This window comes from Ovis canadensis, chromosome 8, assembly GCF_042477335.2.
Source record: "Ovis canadensis isolate MfBH-ARS-UI-01 breed Bighorn chromosome 8, ARS-UI_OviCan_v2, whole genome shotgun sequence".
Taxonomy (NCBI): domain Eukaryota; kingdom Metazoa; phylum Chordata; class Mammalia; order Artiodactyla; family Bovidae; genus Ovis; species Ovis canadensis.
This window is the reverse complement of record NC_091252.1, coordinates 42,508,459-42,527,357: the sequence shown is the minus strand read 5'-3', so window position 1 is coordinate 42,527,357 and position 18,899 is coordinate 42,508,459. Positions and strand designations below refer to the sequence as shown.

At 38.8% G+C, this 18,899-nt stretch overlaps 1 long non-coding RNA gene across 2 annotated transcripts in view; it reads right to left on the bottom strand.

Moving 5' to 3' along the window:
• LOC138444792 (uncharacterized) overlaps positions 1–18,899 on the bottom strand; it is a 260,276-nt gene that overhangs the window by 18,881 nt on the left and 222,496 nt on the right. For both annotated transcript variants that reach the window (XR_011258590.1, XR_011258589.1), the window contains exon 3: positions 11,623–11,693. This is a non-coding gene — a long non-coding RNA (uncharacterized lncRNA). The remainder of the gene's footprint in view (positions 1–11,622; positions 11,694–18,899) is intronic.

Here is an 18,899-nt window from a genome sequence, read left to right as displayed (position 1 = left end):
ACTGAGCAACTTCACATGCATAAGAATAGTGAAATTGATTATCTTTTTAGTGTATATAAGCAGGACAATGTCAATTTTACTAACCATCTAAGGTTAGCAAGGGGAAGTCCCATTTGTATGTGATTAGCCTTAGAAATACCTTAAGATATTATCAATGAAAGAAATGAAGGAAAAAAGTCCAGAGTGTAAATTTAAATATTATGCACAGTAATGATACTTTCCATGAGCTCATGGGAAAAGATTACTCGAATTAATTGGCATCACCATCAGTCACAGGCTGTTGATTGCTCTAGGAACAGGGTGTAAACCTCATGAAATGAAACGTGGGGTTACAAAATCTCAATGCGCTTTAACCTGCTGTTGAGAAAGGAAATGAGTAGCTGTCCAAATGTTGTATTTCCACTTGCCAAATGCAACAATTAGACCCACACTTTCATGAATTAACCTGTGAAGTGAAAAAAATCTCTTCAACAGTTTCATGTCATGGGTTCAAATGGTGTAACGTTTCTTATAAAGAACATAAAGGAGAATAAATCATTAGGGAAAGCAGGGGGGATTTATCGTACTCCAAGGCTGTTTTTAAACAGACCTCAACTGTGCGACAACAGAAAATAGCCTTGTGTTTAAGGATCGTCGATTCCAGGTTTGCAACAGGCGTTATAAGAAACCAACAAATTGTTATGTGTGCTTATTCTGCCTCTCTTTACGCTGGAAACTGGGCTGCTCTGTGTCTATATCTCACCTAATGCCTAGCAGTTTGTTCTCAGGAGAGGAATGGAAAAAGACACGTTCCCCAGGTCAGCCATTACAATTAAACTTTTATTTATTTTTCCAGTAAAATTTGTACTTTCTTAATTTCTACCACTGGGATGAAAAAAAAATTGTAAGCTGACATACCAAGTCTGTTGGCCACCTCAGAAACTTCCTGAAAACACCTTTTACAAGTTATATCATTTCCTTCCAATGTGTCATTTTTTTCTCCTTTTTCACTCTAGGGGCTGAGAAGAAGGCCACTCCACCTTTTCAATAAATATCAACATTTCAGTAGAAAGCTGTTTATTTTCCTCCTGAAGCACATTAATACTACCGACCAACAATAGTAGCTTTTCAGACTCAGAAAGCAAGACTCAAAAGGGCTAGCCACAACTCTCCAGCAGTGGCAGCCAACAGGTTTTCACCTCAGGCTGTTTGTGAGAAAGGATTTTCTATTTTTACGTTTAAGGGCCATTCACTGATATTCACCCCTAATCCTATTTCAGGGCTCAGGGACATCTTAAATTTGGGCTATTAGAAAATTTAAAAAATATCAAATTGTACAATAAGCACTGGAAACACCAAGCAGAAGCTTGTCACATCAGAATAGGTCAAGATATATTTGCCCACAGCCCTCCTGAGAGATTATTTTTTAAAGAAATTCAAGTATATAAATTGAAATGATTTTTTTTTCTTATCAGTGTTCTGGCATATGTAGGTTTTAGCTAGACAGCTTTGTACCTAGTGTCAGAAAGTCCCAGGTTGTTAGGCAGGAGTTAACTTTTACCTCCAGGGAGCAACTGGCTTCTTATGTTCTTTAGTTAGCTTAACAACTGGGGGTGCTGAATTAATAAAGATTAAGTCTTACACCATGGATTATGACAGCATCCAAGCAAAGCCAAACTGGACATGTGCTGGTCATTCTAAAAAGGGAAGTCCTATCCTAGGTGGACAGGCAATTCTTCCCATAGTAGCTCAATCTTTATGAATTCATCCTTCTTTACTATCCCACTCTCTATAACAGTTCTCATCGTCTTCCTTTTTTTTAATTATTATTTTTTGGAATAGTCTTCAATCCTTTCATTTCTTGGGCTGTATTTTCCATCAAGTCTGGTAGTGACAACGGTTTTTCATTAAGATTCTGAAAGATATTCAGAAAACTCAGAGACTAGTAAAATTAGCAAACTTCTAAAACTCATAGCAATTAGAGAAGCAACCTGAGCTTCCCAAGGATATATAACTAATTTTTTGCCAAGATATTGGAGAATCCAGATTTTTGGACCATGCCAGTCTATAATTTCTGTGTGTGAAACTATAGTATTTATAAACATAAATTTTTCTCCTATATGTTCTCTCTCTACTCTGGACCCCTGTTCAATCAGGGTAAGGATCATAACTTATTCATCTTTTCATCCTAGCACCTGATATAGTTCCTGAATATCAAATCCCCACTATAGACACATAGTGAGGGCTTGATAACATTGGGTATCACACTATTTATTATTTAAAACTTGTCTAACAGGTTGATGAATATTTTCTCCCAACTTGATTAAAGTTCCTCAAGGGCATACACTATTTTGAAGATAGTATAGTTGCTAGCAGTATTTAGCACACACAGGTTTTTGAAAAATTGCAAACACAGAATAATGTCATAGAATAACATCAACACAATTTTTTGAAGAAGTACTATGGTAGGGTGAGGAATGGAATTCCAAATATGTCTAAAAGGAACTTTGCAGATAGGATTAAGGGTCTTGACTTGGGCGATAATCCTGGGTCGTGCAGGTAGGTCCACTGTAATCATAACAGTCCTTACAAGGGGGATCAGAGACAAGAGAAGTCAGAGCAAGAAGGGAAGAGGATGTGATAATGGAAGCCTGGAGAAGAGAGATGTGCTTTACAGATGGAGGCAGGTGGTGCCGGAGAAGCTGAAAAAGGCAAGGAAACAGATTTATCCTTCAGAGCCTCTAGAAGATATCAACCCTTCCAACACCTTGACTTTAGCCTAGTAAAATTATTTTCAACTTCTGGCCTCCAGAACTTTGAAAGAATAAATTTGTGGTACTTTGTTACAGCAGAATCACAGGAGACAGATACAAGTGCACAGTGGCAATTTCTACAGACTGAAGAAAGAAAACATGTACCACACGCTTGACATACACACTGAAAGATAAAATTGGAAGAGACTAAAAAAGTATCCTTTCAGATCACCTTGCCTGAGGCAAAAGATTGTCTTCAGGATAGATGGTGGATGTTTCTCCATAGCATTTTTAATGATCTCTAGGAGCAATAACTATATTTTGTTTTGTTTTGTTTTTCCAGACTGGAAGAAGATAAAATTCTGTTTGCCTTTTATGCATGTGAAGCATATATAACTTATTAGTTGGTTTTTACCCAAAGAAGAAAAAAGGTGAGCTGCGTGGCTGATAGGCAGGCAACTTCACCTGCAATCTTTCTGATATAGATTGGAATCTGAAGATACAAGTAGTAGCAATCGAGCATAGCAATCCAGTAAACAGATGGTTTTGGAGACAAAATATCTAGTTTTCTTTAAACCAGTTCACTTCTGCTGTGGTCTAGCCCTGACCTCAACTCTACATTTTAATCCCACAATTTGTGGAGTGTGTGTGTGTGTGTGTGTGTGTGTGTTATTCATGTGAACTCAGCTTACCCTTGGCTTATGAAACATGTGAATTGGAAAGCTGTTCTCAAAATGAGCTCCCTCTTGGAGGATTTCCCAAAGCTCAGCCTGCTTTAATTACTTAACCAAGAAGTTTTCAATGAGCTGTTTTGAACCTGGCATTCACAATACACTTGCCTTATACTGAGCGATAACTTTATGACAGGAAGCTTTGTTAGCTGGACCACCCGGGGAACGCAGCTTGAATAGAATATGGCTGCCTGTTGACTTAAGAATGTGGGCGCCCCTGGACGTGCCACACCTGTGTTCCCTTAGCGGCCCCCCAGCTCCTGTTCATTTCCCATGTAATTCAAGGTGTTGAACTTAATCCATATAGCTTTGCATCAATAGCCTCATTTATGGGTTCTCCTCAGGCCCTGGCTATGTTAGAAACCTCTTCCCATGTAGTCCAAAGGTGCTGGAAGGCTGTGTACATTAGGCATTCAAATGGTATCTTGGATATGACAGAACTATGCCTATGCAACAGCTCCAACATAGTTTGAGAATGTAATCTTTAGGATTTCCAAAATAGCCCACTTCAATTTTGACTGATTTTTTTTAACCATCTTCACAATCAAAAGCAAAGTCAAAATATTATCTAGGTGAAAAGAATTGAACTGATTTGAACACAATTTCTCTTTCTGATAGGTAGTCTTATAATTTCAACATATTTGATTAATAGCTCAAATAAATCAATAGTCTAAGCTTACCTCACCACACTGCATTTGGTTCTTCTGGCAACGCATAGTCTTTTTGGTTTAGAATACTTCTCTCTCAGTTGTGTGGTAGGGTCCTAAAAGTAGAGCATATTGGTGGTGGTGGTTTTGTTGCTAAATCATGTTCAATTCTTTGTGACCCCATGGACTGTAGCCTGCCAGGCTCCTCTGTCCATGGGATTAGCCAGATTTAAAATTAATTCCTTTTAAAAATTTAAAATTCCTTTACATGTTATTCATATATTTAAAGTTTATTCCAATGACTATTGTTTCGGGGTGAACCTATGCTCTAAAATGGACCAGGTAGAGAACATTTTGGAGTTTTGCTAGGAATGCTGGGACAAATATGTTGGCTTCTTTAGACAGATTTAAACCCAGAAGAATATAGTCCTGGAACCTGCTATCAGTAATTTGCAGCCATTTGTGACCTAAAGAAGGGAGCCAAAACTGAGACATGGATTTACTGGGGAATGAAAAACTGGTTCCTGGTAACATAGTTTGAGTCCTGAATTGAGTCTTTCTGGATGGTTTAATGACATAAGGCACTAAATCCCCTAGTTTAGTTTAGTGCTTTTGAGTTGGGCTTTTGTCTCTGTTAACTAAAGGAATAATAATTGTTATGATGATAGCATTATAATGGCATTGAAAGTTCAGATATTGTTCAAATCCAAAGGTTTAATGATACCTGTGAGAGTGTGGTACTTATATTGATTCAGTACCAAGTCCTTGAATTAAAGCACTTTCTAGTACTCTCTCAGAAATCAAGGGTGTGGAACTTTTGCCTATTGTTGTTTAGTCACTAAGTCATGTTGGGCTGTTTTGCGACCCCATGGACTGTAGCCCGCCAGGCTCCTCTGTCTGTGGGATTTCCTAGGCAAGAATACTGAAGTGGGTTGCCATTTCCTTCTCCATCTGCTATTGTTAGCATGTCTAAAAATATAAAAGCCATTTATTTGTTCCTGAAAACCTTTTCTTTATTCATATGTAAACACATAGCTTGCTTCTGTGGGAAAATGATTACAATGTTTATTTAAGCAGGTCCCATTTCTTTACCAGGTATATTGGATATAAAAGTATTGGATGCATTCCTGCTGCAAAATTCAAGCTGAGAAAAAGTAAAAATACATCTGTATCTATCCATGGACACTCCTGTGAGGATTAGGATATAATATTTTTACAAATGATGAGTTTTTAGAATAAAGTTATATAAAATTTTAATCTATTTTCTTGCCTATTATTTGTTACTTAATATTAGATTAGCTTTCAGCAACAGAGATATGACCTGAAAGATTTATTTTCCTTGTAAGAATATGAAATTTTGAACTTTTGAATTTATCCTTAAATGAAAGATTTATTTCGCCTCCCTCTCAATGGTGGTTAACAAGGATCTTTTCAAACAAATCTGCAGTAGTGTTCAATACTGTTTTTCTTTTTAAAAAAACAAATATGATTTCTTATGTCTAAAATATTTTAGTAGATAGGATGATTTAAAAATCAAATGAATAAGAACAAATGATAGCATAATTCTGTTGTGATAAAAATGCCTTTAGATGTAGATCAATATATTATTAACAAATTCTAAAAATTAAAATAATAATGTTAACAAGGAACTTGTTCACTTAAAATTTTATTTGCTCTTTAAGTCTAGCTCCTGTATAGTTTTCTCGCCTATCTTTTCTTTGTTCTCCAGCTTTTTTTTGGATACTTCTTTAATCTCTTTTCATTCAATAATTTATTAATTTGGGACATATGAACTCAGCGTTTTTTAAAAGGTAAAGGTAAAAGTGGTTGAACATTTCAGTAATTTCATATAGTTCAACCTAATACAATGTACTTTTTAAAGGAAATTTTGTAATTTTTACATTTCAAATTCTGGGTTCTTCTTCTCATCATAATCTTTATAAATGGATTCTATTTTTATCTGTATCTTGATGAAACTCTCCCTCAGACAAAAACAAAAACTCAACAAGCTAGCTGTTTGACTGAAATATGTCAGTTGTTAGGGACTGAGCTGTGCCCTCCACCACTGCCATAAGCAAGAGAAATGTTCGTGTCCTAACTTCTAGTACCTTAGAATATGAATTTGGAAATAGTCTTTACAGATATCATCAAGTTAAAATGGGGTCATTAGCATGGACCCAATCTAGTATGCCTGGTGGCCTTATGAAGGGGGGAAATTTGGACATGAGACAAGCATGGAAGGAAGACAGTGTGATGATGCCCAGACAGAAGATGGCCAGGTGACTGCAGTACTGCAGCTGCAAGACCAGCAATGTCAAAGATCGCACCTGCCTTAGAGCTGCCAGGGAGAACATGCCACGGATGATGCCTCGACTTCAGCTTTCAGAATACAAGAGGATACATTTCTGATGTTTTAGGCTTCCTAGTTTTTGGTACTTTGTAAAACTCTGCTGGCATACGCACTTGACAATGGTTTACCAGTACTCAGATGAGAGATTGATATTATTAACAACTTTTTTTCTGACTCTAGAAATTGAAGTAGATGAATAGAAGAGTTCCTCTTGCTCAGTTCCCACAATAATATATCTTTTCAATATTATTTGAAGGAATATGGAGTAGATTTCTAATGACTACTAATTTTCTTTGGGAACTCTATTCACCTTTATAACATAAAAGTCTGTAAAAAATATGAGACTGGTCTTCATCAAATCATTTAGCCCAATACATATTTAAATGCCTCTCAAAGTATAAGAAAGACTTCAGTAATAAAAAAATCATTTTAAAGAATCCCTCACATTACATTCAACATAGAGCCTAATTCTATGTTTACAGAAAAATATCAAACTTTATAGGTTTTAGTGAAAATTGAAAGAAATTATCACTAATAGCTGAAAATTCTATATTAAACAAATAAATGCCCACTACTCAAATTACATTGCCTAATATATGTAATCCAAAAACCTCAAGTAAGAAGCAGTTTTAGATGGCTTCAAAATAATAAATAACATGAAATTGAAAATGGAGATTTGGCATATTTTTGGAGGTAAATGTGACTAGATACACATGAAAACCATTCTTTTTCCTATTAACGTAACTTTGCTTAATGATGACAATAATGTGGCTATAAACATGAAATAATTTCTCTTCCTTCTTTTCTCTCTTTCCTTTAAAGGGTTCTTTTTTTTTTTTTAACTGATACCAATGCTAACATTTGGGTATCCCTCCTAGGGATATTATAAAAAAAATTTTACATCATAAACATTTAAATTGAAAAAATATGTAGCCCATGGGCCAGATGATAATGGCAATATTCCTTTAAAAATAGGTGTAAGAGATACAGGACAGGTGGCAAACATTCATGAGCGGGAACTTTGACTTTAGCAAAACATGACTGCTATTTCTACCTGCTGTGGGCTTGACACAGAAACTTACAAAGCCCAAGATAAATGTATTTTTGGAGATGAAACTTGCCCTTCTATACTTGTACTTTTGTTGATAACTTATTTAAACCAATTGTATATTTTCTTTGTATGCTGGAATTGATTTGCTAAAAGATACCTATTGACAAAAAAGTCCAGCTAAAACTCAACTTCAGGTCATGGGACTTGTTTTCAGAGCCAACTTTTATTTTCTTTCTAGATTTTGTACATGATGCAAGAGAGGACTATAAATTATCTTACTAATTCTAATAAGTATGGATACATATTTTTAAGAAGTCTCAGTTCAGTCCAGTTCAGTTCAGTCGCTCAGTTGTGTCTGACTCTTTGCGACCCCATGAATTGCAGCATGCCAGGCCTCCCTGTCCATCACCAATGTCTCAAGGGCCAAGTATATTGAAAAGATGAATTAAGACAACTTGTACTATGTGAAAAGTCAATTTCTTTCAAAATTGTCATCATTGCAACCCTGGTTTTATTTAAAAAGAAATAATAATACTCCCAAGGTACATATTTCTGCCACAAGAGAAATTAAGAATGAATACTTAGCACATTTAGTCATGGTGGAAATCAATCAGAAAAATCACAGTGGAAAGCTATTTGAAATTGTGTATAAGTTTAAACAGTGTATAAATTTAATTAGGAAGAAATTAATTAAAACTAAAGAAGACAGTAAAAAGAAAATGTTTACAAGGTCTCCTTAATTTCGTATTGAGCATCTAACTGGTAAACTAAACCTCTCAGTCCACTTTTTCAGCATTATCCTTCATTTAGTCCCCAGATCCTACCAGAGTGTGCTAAAATAGTATTATGAGATTAAACTAAACACATACCACAAGGTATAGCAATTTGAAATGCACTCCACAACCAGCTAGGAATCAATGTGGGTTATCAGTGGCAGTGAGAACAGAATTGCAGGTGATTTGAGTACTGACCGTGGACATGTAGGTACTCAGACACTTGTGCTTTTATACATGTTGAGGCGGTTCTGGAGATGAGGGAGAAACCTGTAAATTATCTGGCTGCTGCTGCTTTATTTTTCTGGCTGGATATTCAGTCGACACAAGTTCCAATGGTGGGGAGATGATATTGTTTGATGAAGTCTAGGCTTGCTGGCATTTGTGCAGCTTGGTCTCCTCTCTAGCGGGATGGTTCACCTCCAAAATCCCTCTCTGAGCTGACATCGCTATCTTCACCTGCATGTCTTAACCTCTCTTGATCTTAAAATGTGACTATCAACCAAAAGGAAGCATAGATTCTTCTTTTTTCCTTTCTTTCCCTGCCCTCCACTGTTTCTTTCCTTGTGTTTTTTGTGTGCATGTGAACTGTCATTCTCTTTGGATTATCTAGTCTTCATACTAGATCTTGACAATGCATGAGGATATCCTAAGTCTTGAAAACTCTGGGAATATGAGTGCCTTCCTTTTATTTCTGAGCTGCTTGCCTTCTGAAGAAAGCATGAAAACTTCTTTATTTGCAGCCTTGCTCATCCTTCTTGAAAGTGACTCACAGATTTGCTTTAATCTAGGAAGCCCTGTAAGGTGTATGGCTGTCTGACTCTTTGACACCCCTACATAATATGAGTGGCCTCATTTTTACTAACTTTCACTTTGATATCCCTAGTTTTAAAAGCTTTCCCCTTTCTCTTCCATTTTAAAATTGGATGTGTTCAACATGCCCTGACTGAATTAGCATTGCCTATCTGTCCGGTGAAGCAGTCCTGGAAAAATTCACATTTAAACAGCACCTCCACGAGTTCTTAATGACTTGGTGCTGAAAGGCAGCTGGCTCAAGTCCAAGTCTGGGGTTTCACTGCTCTGGCAGGAAGGTCAGTTTAGTCCTAAGGGGAAGGAAAAGAAAATACTATACTCTGTATATCCTGTGAGAGAAAAATTACAAATTCAGATGTAATATTGAAAATACTTCCTTCTTAATTTCAAAGTAACTGCTTTTAGTAGCCAGTGAACTCCCAATGGTTAAATTATTAGCTTCAGACATTTTGCTTTAGACAAAAACCTCTAAGTGGCCTACTTTCATTTTCGTCTGGTTGAACAGTTTGTGGTTATAATATTTTAAATAACCTTTTAAAATGATCTTGGTAAGAGGGTAAAGAAGTAAAAAAAAAAACAAAACCACCAAACCTCAATTTTTGAAAACTTTTTTCCTGAAGACCTCTGCCTAATTGTTCCAATAAGGACACAAAAACTTAAATTAATTATGCAAGTTTCTTAGAGTCTCAGAAGCAATAAAAGCAAAAAAAAAAAAAAGAAAAAGAAAAAGTGGGCAAGTTTTGCATTATTTTTTAGGTGAGCTGTTCATCTTGCTTTTCATAAATTTTAGAAACACAACTATGCCTACCTGAGGTGGAAAGAACAGGGAAATGACTTAGGTCAGAAGGAAAACCTTAGTAACCTAGGACCACGTGCCACTTGATGAGGGAGGGGATTACTTGTAGATGATATGTGTTTGGAGTTATCCCTGAGACTCCCCTGGTACGATTAACTGTCTGATTGAGAGGTGAAGGCTGGGACAGACACATTAATACAATCACTTTTCTTCACAACTAAGTCATTAGTTAAATAAAATCCGTGGGAAAGCTGACGCCATAAAAGAAGTTAGATAGCATTACCCTGGTGTTATTACCCTTGTTATCCTTGACCTCTGGAGACTTAATGATCTTCAAATAAGTCGTTATTTCAGCAAATCCCTTTTCAAACGAAATCAAGGACTGGAGAGTTTATTTAATAACCACCACAAACATTAAGTAAGTGGTATAAAAATTCTGCTTTCTTGACTTAATTTTGATAACAATATGCTGAGTAAGTCTCCAAGTCCTAAAGTGAAACATTCCCCCGCCCCCCACCCCCGCCTCCCCCCGCCACTTACTTTCCACTGCTTAATCTACTGAAAAAAATGGTTGCTACTGCTTTTGGATTTTCATGTGTAAACCATGTTGCTTAATGCAAACTGAAATAAGCTGGTTAGCAGACGTCAAGCATCTCAGAACCTGCTCGAGGACGCACGTCACATTGAGGTTTGAGGAGGTACCCTCTGCCATCACACCAGGGCAAAATGCAATAGGAAACTTCTTGTCACTTTCTGTAAAAGAGTCAGTGCATGAAAAACAAGAAGGCTGCAGTCTGCTCTTGAGATACTGGAGGATTTCTATCTCTCTGTTTGGCCTCTCTTAAGAACAGAATTTTATGAAGGCTAAGGTCACTCTGAAGGGCATCCATTAAAATATGACTGTTTTTGTAGAAGGGCAGATAGCTGAACAGTGATGTTCCTTATTCTTCTTTTGGCTTATGGACCCCTTTGAGAATCAGTAAAGGCTATAAAATCAGAGAACACACACACATGGACACACACACACAAAGAAGTTGCATATCCTGTTAGGGAGTTCCATGAAATCCCTAAAGCTTGTCCACAAACCTCTGTTGCACAGACTACACTCTGATTGATGAATTCATCTCACATTTTTATAACCTTTCAGGGTTGCCTGCATTTTATTAGTACTTTTTGGTAAGGGAGCCAAAACTCCTTTACACGTCAACACAAAAATAAGATTCCTTGAAATGGAGAGGTAACAAACAAAACTAAAAACCCGACAACACCAAAGATTCAACTCCCATCCTTTCCTTCCCTTTGCGCCTCCACCCTCTCTTCTCCCCTCCCCATCCCCCACCCTAGTGTGGACACATTCTTATCTGTTCTCTTCTGAACTAGTGTGACACAACCGTAACTCATTTTATTTGTGAAACCAGGTCTTTTTCCTCCTATGTATGCAATTTTGTGTCACAGAGTATCTTCCCCTTTCTTTTGAAAAGACGTCTTCAAGAAGAATAAGTTCCGAACCCAAGAAATATTTTCCTTTCTCAAGTTAGCTATAGATACAGTGCATTGAGTCATTTCAAATGTTAAGAGATTGTACATGTTTTCATCAGTACCAGTTTGCCCTTTACCCCCTGAAAAGCTAAGTCTAAACCAGTTTCACACCTCTCTTTCCTTTTCACACCTTATCCTTATCTCCACCCCCCCAAAAGAGCAGCATCTGTAAGACCATATGGACTCTTACCTGTGGGAAGACCAGTGGTTGTCTTAGTCTCTCTTTAAGTGCAGTTTTCCAGTTTTCCACTAGTTGGGGCTCTGTACAAAGGAAAGGGAAAAAAGGGCCTCCAGAATTATTCATTAATACTAACAAAACATTTTATATGATATCTCTAAACTACTATCCGAGTCTCTGGAAAGATGCTCACTAATTTTATTGTTGTCACAATATATTGGTCATGAAGTTGTGTTAATATATTGTCAGATGAGTTGTGCTTGCCTTGCTTACTTTAGTTAGAGAAGGCTAAACTAATTTACTGCTTTCGGTGTGATTTGCAGGAATCCAGTTCACCCAGGGCAAAAACTATTACAAAATGTGAATTATGAAGTCCATAACATTTGGAACATTGGGTTCCTAAGGAGCAAGATCATCTTCTTTGTAAGTTTTTTCTAGGACAGGGAAGTAACCACTCATCTTTTAACCCGCATGGTGCAAAGTCTGGCACAAATTAGATCCTTAATATAAGTGGTCTGATTTCTGCCTGTGCCTGAGAACCAGAGTTTGGATAACATTATGTAGCATCAGTTCCCTGGGAAGACCTTTAGAAAACTCTCTTGGTCTGTGCTAACACTAGGTTTGTCGCTCTCAATCAGTTTTTTTAATTACTTTGTGTCAGGTTGAAAGATTACCTTGGGTAGTCACATACAATCAAGGTCTCCCAGCACTTTGCTTACACTTGCGTTTTGTTTTAGGTTTGTTTATCCTGTCTCTCTCCACCTCCCCGGAGATCCTTTGGCAAATCTGATAAACAATGCTTTTTTTCTTGCTCAAGGCAGAAAGTCCGATCGAATACAATGGGAGGCCAGACTTGGCTGCAAAGCAGGCTGCAGGTGTGCTGGCATTGTGGTCATCTAAACCAGATGCTGGGAGCTGAAGCACCTGCTTCCCTTCTCTGTCTACACTCCAGAGACCACCGCTTCTGGGTAACAGAGGCCAGAGAACCAGGCTGAAGAAAAGGATGAAAATACCACAGCATCCTCTTAACAGATCAAATGAGTTGCCCTAGAAATAGCTTCATGAAATTCTCCCTCTAGGTCCTCAAACACATACAGCCTGATTTGGGTTCTTCGCCTCTCTAATCTGACAGCAGCATCCTCTCAACACACAGACTTGACAACAACATTTACTAGAAACAGACACTCGGCGGCAACTTAATTTTTCTCTGGATTATAGTATCTAGAGAGACAAGGCTGGCCACAGACAAGAAGGTGATGATTTTTATGGTTCTGATAACATGATGCCAAAAGCCTTGCACAGCCTCAGATTTAATGAACATTTTTATAAGTGCCATCAATTTCTGAATAGTCCAGAAAGAACATTTAATTTTCTATCTTGAATATGGATCATCAGATAAGAGATCAGGGAGAAACTGGTCCTTGTGGGGATGTGACTCTGCTCTGACACTTGTTGCCTGAGAGACTGGCTCTGATATTTTTATTAAGCTGATTCTAAGTTATATTATTTCAGTTCTAAATATTAGTAATAAATTGGCCACAGGCATGTGTATTCAAATCCTTAGTAGGAAACCTGTATGGGTTACGTTTCTTCCTGCTGTTAATATTTTTATTTCCAATTACAGTGTTACTTATTGTCATGCATGAATGCCCTTTTGGGTCAGAGTTCCCACTGTGTGTTTATACAGAGGGATCTATTTTCTTTGTGTATCTTTGTACTGTGTTCCTAGGAGTCAATGGAGAAAGCTTTTGCATTGAAGAATGAAACCCTGCAGCCACACCACTCTGGAGGATCCCCTGCAAAAACACACAGTGAGGGGGCCAGGGCCTTGGTGTGGAGGAGAGGCAGGTACCGGGCCTGTGTCCTTCTCAGCTTCACTAGCTCCTCCATCCAAGAGAAATCTGTTCCTTGTCTGTGAGCTCTTACTGACTTCATCACTTAAGGAAGCCCGTTACACTTGTTCCTTACAGCTCTGTAATAAACGGATATATATTTGTTGCTGCCTGTCCAGACCAAGTTTACAAGGGAGAAAAATTTCTGAAATGACAAGCCCAGTTTGTGGACATGAGAGGAGAGAGAGGAGTGGCAGGATGGGAAAAGGTGACAAATCAGAGCAAATGAGTGGAGTCGATCTGAAAAAAAGGGATGCGTGGTGTTTAGTAAGAATTTTTTGAAATCACCCAAAGGGTTGACAGCATGTTTCCAAAAAATAAATTAAAAAATAAAGAGACTCATTCTCTTCATCTCATGCCCACATTCTTCTCGGTCAAAGCCTCATTAAAAGAGGCACCCAGACAACTAAGGAAAGAGAGAGGGTGGATCTGGAAGCGAGAAAGAGAACCCTGGATCCTAGAGGTACTCTGATCTGCAGATGTGCCTCTCAGTGGAGTTTGGAATTCACTGGGGGGCAGCTAATGGGGTGGAGGGGGCTGCTGAGATGGAGCTGAATATGGAAATGGAGATTAGATAAACAGTCTATTCTTCAATATCACGGCAACTGTTTTCACTTATCTGCGTGACTCTTTCTTTTGTGCCTCTTAATTTGTCCTTGAAGTTCTGTATCTAATCATTAGCTGAGCAACCAATAATTCTCCCTCAGTCCCCCACCCCTTTTTACAACCAACTTTAATCTTTCGACTCAGTGAAAAACATGTTTCCCCTATCATAACTGGTTTAACAAAAATTCTCTTTTAAGTTTAGATTGCTCAGATACAATGGCTTTCCTGCAGCTTCATGCTAGGGAAAGGAATTTACATTAGAAAAGAGAGATTTATGATAGCGTTGAATTTCCATTTGAATATGGATAGTTAACAACATGCATATGTTTTTTTTTTTATTATTATTATTTTAAGGTTTAAGCCGTGCCATAGGCAAAAAGAAAGCTGGAGACTGCAGGGCTGGCAGGACTCAATGAATAATTTAGTCTGGATTTCATTCACAAACAGCAGCCCAGTCCTAGGGAAAGGACCGGTGCTTTTCCCTGGATCGGAACTGGAGTAAGTGCCAGGATTTCCTGATTTGTTTACATTTCTCAAAAAACTTTTTTTCCCCTGGACTAGGACAGAATTAGACTTCCTTTTCCACTTTTGGCTCCTTCCAAGCTATTCTTGCTCAAGGTATTCTCTCCCCTTTCCCTGCATTCTCCTTTGTTGAAGTCTCAGCTGGGTCTTTTGTCTCACGAAAACATGGAGAGGCAATGAAAGAGGTTGGTGGAAGAAGAATGGTCCTCATGACAACAATGAACCCACAGTAGCCAGCTTTTCCTGGACGCAGCAGGGTCTATCCAAATTTTACATGTAAAGCCTTCTGGTCTGTCTCTCACTAGAGCTTAAAAAGGATTCTGAGAGGCCAGGATATGATACATCAAGTGATTTTGCCCAACTCCTTAAGCTATAATAGGAGACATTGAGATCACCTTCATTCTCATCAACCCTGCATATGACGAGATTTGTCATTCTGTGGTGAAGCTTCAGCCAGATCTAGGCATGGGAAGCCAGTGTTTTCTCTTTGGTAACCAGTCTTCCAGGACCTGTGGCTAAGGGCCTCTGTTCTACCCTGTTATTCTCCCTGCCTTGTTGGGTTTCACTTTTACCATCTTGATCATCTATAATTGTCATAAAAGTTTGTTTTGAAAAGTAACTCTAAAGTCATTTGTTTATAAATGTTTGGCAATCAGGGATTAGTTCCTTTTCCTAATCTGAAGTGTTAAAAGGCAACCAGATCTTCCTGGGGACTCACCAACAAGAATAAATCAGAGAAACACAGAAGTCGTTTAAAGGGATGGGGCAGGTTCCTTAAAAGAGACGTGTAACTCTCTTTGGTTCATTGATATTTCTATTTCTTTTTTCCTTCTCTCTTGTTTCTAAGGCTAAAGGCCTCTTTAAATTTCACTGCTTAAGTCATCTCTGTTTTGAACATGTTTGCCATTCTGACCCTAGGGATAATTGTGAAGACTATCTTGAAGTAACCCTATCCTCCCTGCTAGGACAGCTTGGGCTCTCTTCACTTTGGGTTCCCTGGGACAACCAGGGTCATCTATCCTTTCTGCTTTCGTAGTAATCAAACCCAACTCTTGTATGAGAATCAGACAACTTAATTGTACTTGGGGTAAGACTTTAAATACTTCCACCATTCCAGGCTTCCCTTGTAGCTCAGTCAGTAAAGAATCTGCCTGCAGTGCAGGACACCGGGGTTCCATTCTTGGGTTGGGAAGATTCCCTGGAGAAGGAAATGGCAACCCACTCCTGAATTCTTGCCTGGAGAATCCCAGGGACAGAGAAATCTGGAGGGCTATAGTCTGTGGGGTCACAAGAGTTGGACATGACTTAGCATCTAAACCACCACCATTCCAGGATTATTTGTATCATAACAGAAGAAATTTACGGTAAAGGAATGAGTCTCTAATGGTGGAACTTATGATACCAATGGTGGAACTTATGATACTTTTGCTTGAAGCAAAATGTCATCCAAGTGCTCCTGAAATTATGTCATACTGAGGTTGGATTATGTCTAACATATGGATCAAGTCAGGCACATGTTGTTTGCATCCCTATGTATGTATGTATGACTACCAAGTGGCTCAGTGGTAAAAAGTTCATCTGCCAATGCAGGAGACATGGGTTTGATCCCTCAGTGGGGAAGATCCCTTGTAAGAGGAAATGGCACCCCACTCCAGTATTCTTGCCTGGGAAATCCCATGGACAGAGGAGCCTGGTGAGCTACGGTCTGTGAGGTTGCAGAGTCAGACACAACTGAGCAACTGGACACACACACACACGCATGGACACACACACGCACATATACACACACTTATATACATACACACATATATGTAGAGGTCACGTGCAGAGAAACACAGTTTATTATAAAGATCCTGCTACTGAGGGTGGGCAGATGAATGACCATGAGACTTTCCTGAACCATATACTAACACAGCTGATTTGTGAATCAAGACCACAAATAGCTGTTCCAAAATGTCCTTTATAACAATCATTTACTCACTCTAGTCACTATGAGAGTGCCTACCTTTTGAAAGGCCAAAGTAGACCCTCTTCTCTGACCTGCAAGTAAGACTGGACAAATGGTCACATTCTTAGTATAATCTAAACACGCATCAAGATGCACCCAGTGGACTAATGTGCAGAGTTTCAATTAACACTAGCACATTAGGACATCAAAAGAATAATTTTTCCCCCCATTGGTTTCAGAGACAGTATTGTAGGCATAAGTGTTGCTAAAGAAACCAAGGTTTAACCTTTTGATGATCTGAAGAATCAAGTCCTGCTTTGGATTATCTTCTGTAAAAGGCTTTTATGAAATGATCTGCTGACAAGTGTAAGTGAAGCACATATTCCAGAATCACATGGTATCTTCAACAGAGTTTAGAGAAAGACATAAAATGAGTAAAGACATGATGTTCAAATGTGAAATTTATCTTCTAAGCAGGGGAACCCCACAAATAAATGCATGTGGTGGGAAGGAAAAAAAAACCCAGATATAGAATAACATTACTTAGAATACCTAAAAATCATTCACATCACATGAACAAACATGTAAATCAGGTTGGAGAATATGATATATTTTGCATTGTGTGTGTAGGTACTAAGATAGCCTTTCTTTCTAATACGTTTCGTGTGTGTATGTGTGTGTGCACTCAGTTGTTCAGTTGTGTCCGACTCTTTGAGACTGAATGAATTGCAGCCCTCCAGTCTCTTTTGTCCATGGAATTTTCCAGTCAGTATTACTAGAGTGGGTTGCCAAATTTCCTACTCCAAAACATCTTTCAACTCAGGGATCGAACTTGTATCTCCTGTACTGGAAGGCAGATTCTTTACCACTGAGCCATGGAGAAGCTCAAATATGTTTCATATGATGTTCTGAATTCCAGGTCTTTATTTCAAGAGAAGACCAGAGGTAAACAGCTTACTTGAGCAGGTTTTCCCTACATGAATGAATATAGTAAATATTCTGGCAGACTTTCAGATTTCTCTAAGCTGTAGTAAACAAGGCCAATTGGCTCATCTGAAGGGACCCTTAGGAGTCCAGCTGGTGGTGCTTTGGAGGCCAAACCAGTGATTCTTTTGGGCTTGCCTCCAGGATTAACCTGAGCTCCAATAGAGAGGAAATATGACTTAGCTCCATGACAGCCCCAGGGTCCTAGATGCCACGGGTGCTAAAGATGGGATGGATTTCCATGTATCAAGTGCATATACTGGTTTTGCCTTACTACTGTCAGAAGCCTGAGCAGTAGAGAGTAGTCCGAGTCCCAATAGACTGCATCACCATTACAGTCTGTTATTAAATGAGTTTTTCTCTCAGGCAAAAGGTGTGCTTACCTTTCTCTGGGAGGTAACAATGTCAAGAGGCTGCAAAGGCATTTTCTAGGCTCTGAATTCTGTTTTCTTACATACCATATTCTTAATTCAATGACTACAACGCTCTGTATATTGAATAAGATATAACAATAAAATAGTTTGTGATCTTAGAAATATTTTCAAAAAATTATTGCCACATTTACACAACTTCAGATGTGTACATGGTGGGCAAGTGGGTGAGAGCAGATTCTTTTTGTACATAAATGACTTCATGTTCTTTTAAAAGAGCTATTTTCTGTTTGGTCCCTGTAGCGTCTTTACTGAATTGAGAGTCTTCACTGAATCATCAGCTGGATTCTCTTTGGCCTTTAGGGAGGTGCTGTAGACAAGCCGGCTGCCTTCTAGGTTCCCAAAGGGGGCTTAGAGGAATTGTTGCTTGAAGTCATGGTCTCTGGGTGGTTTTGGTGAGTAAGAGACCAATAGGGTCTCCAGGCCCATGGGCAGCAGTCAGTGTGAGGTGAGGTGAGGGCAACACAGGGTAAGTTAGCAGATATCGGGAGTGTGTTGTGGTCCAGTCTCTATTTGACTTTTTGACTCTGTAGCCAGAGCCTACATGGGGCCAAATAGCAAGCCTGGGAGGCTGTGACCAGAGGAGGTGAACAGGGGTCCCACAGACCCACTGCAGAAAACCAGCAAACAGTCTTGGTATGAACACCATGGAGATTGAGCCTTCCTGACAAATCCCCTGACTCCACACATAGCAGATCGCATAAAGGCATCTATCTTAGAGGAGACAAGCCTTGGGCACTTGGGGAGGTTGTGACCACTCACGGCCCCTTTATGATCCACTGCCAAAACAAGATGAAATCACCTGGCTTCTGACTGTGGGATCCAGATGGGCTCAGCAATGCTCTGAGCCAATGGTAGAGCCTTCCATACTTCCACCCAACCCAACAACTACCCCCACTCACAACC